The sequence below is a fragment of the Trichechus manatus genome, unplaced genomic scaffold (genome assembly GCF_000243295.1).
Source record: "Trichechus manatus latirostris isolate Lorelei unplaced genomic scaffold, TriManLat1.0 scaffold00165, whole genome shotgun sequence".
Taxonomy (NCBI): domain Eukaryota; kingdom Metazoa; phylum Chordata; class Mammalia; order Sirenia; family Trichechidae; genus Trichechus; species Trichechus manatus.
Window position 1 is genome coordinate 3336052 of NW_004444101.1, and position 7980 is coordinate 3344031.

At 48.7% G+C, this 7980-nt stretch overlaps 1 protein-coding gene across 1 annotated transcript in view; it reads right to left on the bottom strand.

Moving 5' to 3' along the window:
- The window catches only part of HDAC4 (histone deacetylase 4), a 285280-nt gene that overhangs the window by 88487 nt on the left and 188813 nt on the right, over positions 1-7980 (bottom strand). The gene's annotated exons all lie outside the window — the stretch shown is intronic.

Sequence of the window (7980 nt, forward strand, 5' to 3'; positions counted from 1 at the left end):
CACTTCCTCAAAGAGCTGTAATACGGGTCAAGGGCTTTAACATGGAAGGCAGCGAGCAGCCTGAAAGGGGCCCTGTGGCTGAGCCAGTGGTGAAAGGCCGGGAACGGGCCCTTCGGCAGAGTGGGCAGTGATGGCAGAAAGCTGCTTCTAGGAACGCAGCCAAGAAAGCTGAGCAAGCTGCTGTACTGGCTATGAGCTGGGCCAGTTAGCAGCACAGAGGTTGAAGGGCTGCCTCTGGCAGCAGCAGGTGCCCCGGGCGTGCTGAAAGATGTAACCCTAAGGCCGAGAGGGGGTGTACACAGCTGAGAGAAGGGCCTGCTTGCTTGCACAGCAGAGAGGAACTGACAGAGCTGTCCTGTTTGAAGCTGTCCTGCACTGAAGAAGGGAGGGACGTGCTCTCTACCACGGCGGAGCTTCCAGATCTCGCCTATGTGTTTCCTGATCCTGATCCGGATCCCGAGTTGTCCTGTTACTTCCAGTTGATCCTGGTCCCAAACTGTAGTCTGTTACTTCCCTAATAAACCACATAACTGTGAGTATGGTCTGTAAATTCTGTGTGGCCACTGCAACAAATTATTGAACCCAGCAGGAAGGGGAGAGTCCCATAGGGGGAACAGCTGGTGTCAGAAGTGGAGAATAAATTGGAGTGTGGAGGTGTGTCTGACCTCTGCCTCATGGGAACCAGCTTTGTGCTGATCCTGATTCTTATCCCTCGGGAATCTGGGCAATTTCTGATGCTCCAAGACATCAGCATATTGACTAGATCTGACAAAATGAATATTTATACAGCCCTTCAAACAACTTGTTCACAAATTGCTTTACAAAATATTTATATAAATGTCCATTCCCATCCACCACGCACGGGAGGGGGCACCCTGCTTTGTCTCCGCACTCAGGGGGTGACCACTGGCGACAAGGTAGGTCACCTGGTATCGTACTATTCCTGTCCTTGGCAAATACCGAGGCACGCATTTATGTTACTCTTACCTCCTTTGCTTTCTTGTCTTTTGGGATCTTTATGGGGCTTGTGTGGTGTGACTGGTGGGGGTGGTACTGTGGGTCTGTGTGTGCATGATTTAAATTGTTTTCCATTTGGGTTGTATGGCTTTTTGGTAATAATCTTCCTGAGAGCTGCTGTATGCTAGGCCTGGCATGTTCAAACCTCACGATAAACCTACGTATAGGTGTGTCAGCCTCCTTGGTTACAGGTGGGGACACGGAGCTCGTCCTGGGAGGTCTGGCTCCGAAGCCCTGGCAGCTCTGACTCTGTGCTGTCCTCCTTGGCGTTGGAGTATCCAGTGTCTGTCTCGGTTTCTTGTTCCCCTTTTCAATGTTGACTATATTCTGATGCTCAAATGCTTCTTTTTATGAAGTCTATTCTAGCTTTTCCTTTGTGATTTTTTTTCTATTTCCTTGAAGCTCTGGAATTAATCTCCTTCCAGTGGCTGGAGAGAGAATCCGTTTTATTCTGTCCTCGTTCTGGTGTTCTGGCTGGAGAGAGAATCCGTTTTATTCTGTCCTCGTTCTGGTGTTCGGTTTCCATTCACTTGTTTGCTGTTACTCTTCTTTCACATTTCACTCCGCTGTATGTGAATGTATCTGGGTGCGTTTTATGAGGTGAGGCTCAGTGGGTGCTTTGACAAGCTGCTGGTGAGTTCTGAGTGTTGTTAGTGAAACACTCTTCTCTTTGTCCCCTTTGTCACACACGGGTTGGCTATCAATCCGATGGAGTCCGTGTTTAGTTACGCACGTTCCTCACTGTGAGGCCGACTCCCACTGCAGTTATCTGGAGGTGGAATCTCCGCCTGTGTCATGCATAAGAAACGTCTTTCGGCACAACCTTCCCTGGCAAACTCAGTCCACCAAGGCTGCAGTGTGACCTCAACTAGAGCCACCAGGGAAAATATGGAGAAAGTGAACGGAGCTGACGAGAGAGCAAGACGAGGAAGCTCGTCCGCCCCACCCGCACGGCAGCCTCTCATCTCATTTCCACCCCAGGGTCTCAGGAAAGCACCTCGTCACTCAAGGAGGAAAGCTCGCAGGAGCCCCGAGCGCTGTGCTGTGGCAGACAGCGCGTGACATGACGCCGTGGCTGCGGCCTGCACCACAGGACCGAGGACGCCAGGCGGTGTGGCTCTGACCTCGACAGGCGGAGCCGGTGATGCTGGGCACTGCGGGCAAGCCGGACTCCAGAGAATGGCTGCACCTCCGCTCCAGGAGCAGCTCCTCCTCAGTGGGACACGCTGTCAGACCCGAACGTCACTTAACGGTTTTCGCCTAATTATCTTTCATGGACTTGTCAGAAAATCACACACTTAACAGAACTACTCGAATCTGCTTCTCGCACGCACCAGCTCTGCTCAGCCAGCGGAAGGTGAGGTACAGAAGAGCTCCTCCACACCGGGGTGAGAGGGCAAACACCAGGCCGGGCCAGGAGGAGAGATTCTGAGAGAAGTCAGCTGGGTAGGGGACAGAGCAGACGAGGGCGGGGAAGGCCCGCCAGGCCAGGAGCAGAATGCTGAAGCCAGGATGAATCTGAATGACAGATGGACAGACTGTCACATGCTGCCAGAGTGTGCCTTCTGCCTGAGGTTTCCTCCTTGTTCTTGTCCCTGTCCCCTGCTCCCCTCTGAGGAGGGCGCGGCTTCACACCTGTGACAAATGATTACTCTTGGGACCAGGTGTTGGTCTTTAGACTGCAGCCTTCGGGGCATTCTCAAGCAGAGTGAAGGACTGACTTGTGGATAAGGTGAAAAAACCCAATCCTGTTAGTTTCAAACTGCTCAGAGGTCAAAGGTACCTTTTCTTGGTTTGTTTTTCTTCTCCCTTTGATTGCATGTTAAAAGACAGAGTACCACAGATTCCCTAACAGTTATCCTCAATGAAAACCTAACTGACTGAAGATCAGGTATTCATGCTGAACGAGGTGGCAGCTGCTGCAGATTCTAAGAAGTCTCCGTCACATCAACTTAATAGCACTATTTGGTATCAATAAGTAAAAGAAAACTGCAGAAATTATTTAGACTCGAACGTATTATAAATGTTTACAAATGTAACAAAGCTCTGTACTAAATATTCAACAAGAAACTCATAAAAACAAAACAAGAGACCAAATAGCAGATGCTTTGCACTATGTTTTTGGATGTTTAGAGCTGGAAACGCTTCATGCCATTTGCATTTCCCCCACAAACACTCTTTAAGTCAGCATAAACAGGCCTCTCCTTCATGGTGGGGACATGGGGCCACCACAGGGGCTGGCCAGCCTCATGTTCCCACCACGCGACCACACTCTGAGGGCTGAGGGGCGCTGGGCTGCGTGCCAAACACCCAAACTGTACACAGTTTATTATTAATAATAAAACACGACCACCCAAATCCACAGAGGGGAAGCCACGGGGCTGCAGCTGGTGACCAGGCTGGAGCGTGGTAGAGAACACACTGGCCCTCCTCCAGCTAGACAGCCATGCCTCTTCTGCACTGCGGACTTTGCTTCTGCCTGGTAAACGGGTCTGAAATGGTTTCGGAAGTCCTGTCTTTTCCTATTTTGCGAGCTTTAAAACAATATTTTATTGGATTTTAGTTAACGATGAAGAACTAATTCAGACTACGTTAGCGAGTGTTACTCGCTAATTTCAATTTTAGCGATTTGGAAAATGGGGATTTGCTAGTTGTGGCAAAAACCAACCAGCTGACACAGTTTAAATGTCAGTCGTTGGATTAACAATTATTGTCCCTACCCCAAAAGACAGCACACGAGTCAGACGTGCGTGGGGGTAGGAGCAGACCACAGGAGGGTGGAGGGGGCAGGATCCAGTTGGAGGTGTGGACATGCGTCTGGCCTCAGCATCAGCCACGGGCGGACGTGACCGAGCCCTCTCACAGGGCTCCCTTGAGGACCCCATGCAGCGTCCCCAGGAGACGGCCTTCCAAAGGGAACGCAGCACACGGGCACTAGGTCGTGTCTGAAAACCCCACAGAGCGAGCGCAGTTCTGCTCTGAAACATGTGAGGTGGCCACGAGCCAGAATCGACAGGACGGCAAAGGGAATACAGCAAGCAAGAGGATTCGCCTACGCTAGTGGTTCTCCGCCCTGGCTGCACGGAAGAACCGCCCAGGGGCTTTTAGGAATGAAAATGCTGATGCCCAGGACAATTCTTCAGAAGACCTGCCTGCCCCCGGCCCGGGCAGCGGTGGGATATTTTCTCGGCCCCACACGCGGTCAGACACCTGCTCTACCTGGCACATGTTTCAGGTGTATCTCGGATAAAAACTCTCCTTGAGGGCCTTCCATGTTGGAATTCTATTGGACGGTCTAAGTGAGTACACATGTTCAGTATACTCACACCAAGACTATAATAAAGGTGCAATAATTGATGACTTGGAAAACCTAATTTTATCTACAAAAACAATTACTAAGAACTTACGAATAGTTGAACAGAAAAGTAAACTGAAAATTAAGAGTATGTTAGCTACATGATTTTAGAAAAATACTATATCCCTTTTTAAACCCACAAGTGTTTATAAAAATGTAAAAAATAATACAGATGTAATAATACAGATTAGAATATACTCTAACTTTTATAGTTGTTTGGTATAATACAATTCATTACATTAAAAACAAGCTTAAGAGCTGTATTTACTTGAAGTTATTTAATTCCTTTTGGACCATAAGAATTTGAAGAAAACATGTCCCATGTGGAAATCCTTCAAACCTGACAAGGATTAATTAAAGGCAAAACGTCCATTTTGCAACCTCAGAATTACACAGGGAAGACAGATCCCCAAACCAAAGTGCACCCTTTTTGTTCCAGACATAATCAAGAATACGAAGAGTACAAAGAAAAGATGTTAGGAGAAGCTGAGCTACCCCAGACACATTTGGTTCCCAATAATATAACTTCAAGGAGGTTTGTTTCTGCTATTGGCAAAGCAGGTCAATTCAAGCAAAACCTACCAAGGATGACGAGAAGACCTGGACCAAATATTCAACTATCTGTTTGAAGGCACCAGAGAGCTCCTACAGCAGTGAGACAACAGTGCCAGGACAGAGAGGAGGAACCCCTGGGAGCTGGGCCCACAGTTTGGGCAGACTTTTCCCTACAGGCCTGCGGTTGTGAGAAAAGGTGGCTGAGAGTCTTTGAACCGACTCTTAGGACCACAGCCACAAAAAGTGGAGGTCAGGACCCACTGGGGAAAGACCCTAATCCACCCAGCAGGCTTTGGGTGAGCACCCCAAAGGGCTACACCTGAAGAATAAGGGGAAGCAGAAATAAACACGACCTCAGAGGGCCAGAGACTCAGCTCCACGTCATCTGAAACCTGACTGGACCAAGGTGGACATGGGGTTTTAAAGCCCCTGCTCAAGGGGCAAGGAGCAAAACTAAGCCCCATTTAAAGGGATGTATTACCATCCTAGACCCTACATTATCCCATAACTTTTTATACATACAGTCTGGCACTCAATATAAAACAGCCAGGCATAGGAGCAGACAAAACAACTTGACTGGCTAGTAGCTGAGCCTAACCCTGGGCGGCTAGCGGATGGACGCCTAACCCTGGGCGGCTAGCGGATGGGCGCCTAACCCTGGGCGGCTAGTGGATGGGCGCCTAACCCTGTGTGGCACAAATGGTCAAGCGCTTGACTACTGGCAGAAAGGGTGACAGTTCATACCCAGCCAGAGGTGCCTTGGGAGGCAGGCCTGGCAATCTGCTTGTGAAAGGTCACTGTCTAGAAACCCTATGGAGCAGTTCTGCTCTGTACACATGAGGTCGCCAGGAGTCAGAATCAACTCAACAGCAAGTAACAACAACAAATTTCCAAAGTACTTGTACCAGTTTACGCTTCTACTGGCTGTGTAGCGAAAGTTCCTGTTGCTCCAGAGCTTCGCCAACACTTGCTACTGTCACTTATTTTACGTTAGCTGTGTGCTGGTAGCCTTGCTTCAGCTGCATTTCTCTGATTACTAATAAGAGTTTCCATGTAGGAAATGGCAGTAGGAGGGAAATAAAGTGTGTGATATTCAAGAAGGACAGCTATACAGCAGTGAAAATAAATTACGTTACATCCATCCATGTTACGACAATATGGAAGAATCCTAGAAACAAAAATTGAGGTACAAAAGCAAGCTGCAAAAGAATACCTGTTGCATGATCCATTAACGTGAAGTTAAAATACATGTAAAACGAAACAAATATGTTATTCTGGAATACAGAGGTGAGAAACTATAATGAAAATTTAAGATTAAGAAACAAAACTGTGGCTAGTGGTACATGTGAGAGGAGAGGGAAGGGCTAGGGCAGGGAGGCCCCCGTGGAGAACATCAGAGGTAACAGGAACATTCTTCTTCTGAACCGTGACGTACGTTCCAGCATAGTCTTTGTTGTATGGTCCTTTATACATCTTTTTGTAAATATTGTTTTATATCTACTCAGTATAAGAGTGAAGATTTCTAAATACTTGAAGAATAAGTAGAAGGTATTTCACTAAGATACTGAGAGTCACAGATAATTAGACAGCATATTCTCACTAAACTGCACAGAAGCACCTGGGACAAATGTAACTTCCCCACTCCTGCCGTGTGTCTGCCATGTGTCTGTGGTTACAGGACTCCGTAGTGCAGGCAGCCTTGGGTAAACCAGATGCCCGGCACATGGCCTCTGTGAGGGCCACTCTGTGTGCTTGCAGCCTGGGGGAACAGAACCATCCTGCAGACCATGAGAAGCCACAGCATCTCCAGGTCCCCTTCCCTCCATGAAAGAGGTGTGAAAAGACTTCTATTCTTACCCATGAACATTGGAAGAGGAAATTAACCCACGCTACTTAGATTTTTAAAGAAATCTACGTCTGCGCTTATTTCCAATATTCCAATGGGACACACGATTTCAGTTGAGCCCTGAAGTCTTAGACAGACACTATAAGAGGAGAATGGCTGCCCCGGGACGCAGAGCCTGTCCACTCATCTGCTGACCAGCCCCTGCTGTGTCACTCAGAACGACGAGCTGTCAACAGCAAGGAGCAGACATGCACACTGAGCGAAACACCCATCAGTCATGCCCTGGGGGATGCTGGGAGCAGCATCAGCACCACTGCTGCCTGGCTCTGCAGGGGAAGGAACACCTGGGGCACAGAGACTCCCCACACGGGCACCGTTCTTACTGTGTAAGGCCACAGCATGCTGCACAGGCAGCTCGGGTGGCTGGCAGGGGAGGGACAGCACCTCTGCCCCAATAGGTACATCCCTCTAAGTTTCCCAACAGGGGAAAACAAAAAATAGAGGAGTATTAAGTCCGGCCATTCCTTAGACGGTCCCAGGGAACACTGGTCTTCAGATACCAGCACAGTCACTATACAAAGTAAAAAAGAAGGTCAGAAGGGCAAGCGTGACACCCAGCTGTCAGTCACTTGTAGCTGTGCGTCCACCTCAGCTACTGGCTCGTCCTCACTCGCTAACACCAGGTGGAGAGGCGCCTGCAAAATGCTCTCAAAAGATAAGAACTTGAAACCTTAGGACAAAACTCACAGATCAGTACACATCTGGTCTGCTTTAGGGTTTTTAATATTTTTAAATCAAAATATTTTAATATTAATAATATTAAATATTAGTATTAAAATTCAAACATTAGGAACACTGCCAAATATTCGTTAAACTGCTGAAACCAAACCAAACATCGTGCTGACCTTCCCTTGCTCTGATGTTGATACTGAACCCTGTGACCACAGACAAAGCCGGGGCCGTCTTCCACCTCTGACTCTAACCAACGCTTAGGAGACGCTGCCACCTCGCTACCAGTGAGGGCTTCCGTCCCCACCGCTGCTTCTGGAGGCAACAGCCCGGTCTTCCAAGGAAAGCGCCCCCCAGTGCTCACCCGCCCATGACGCCCCAACTCATGCTCCTTGTCCTTCCCCAGCCCCAACCCGCCCCACCCATGGTGCCCCACATTCACTCTCCTTGTCTTTCCCCAACTCCACCTGCCCATGGT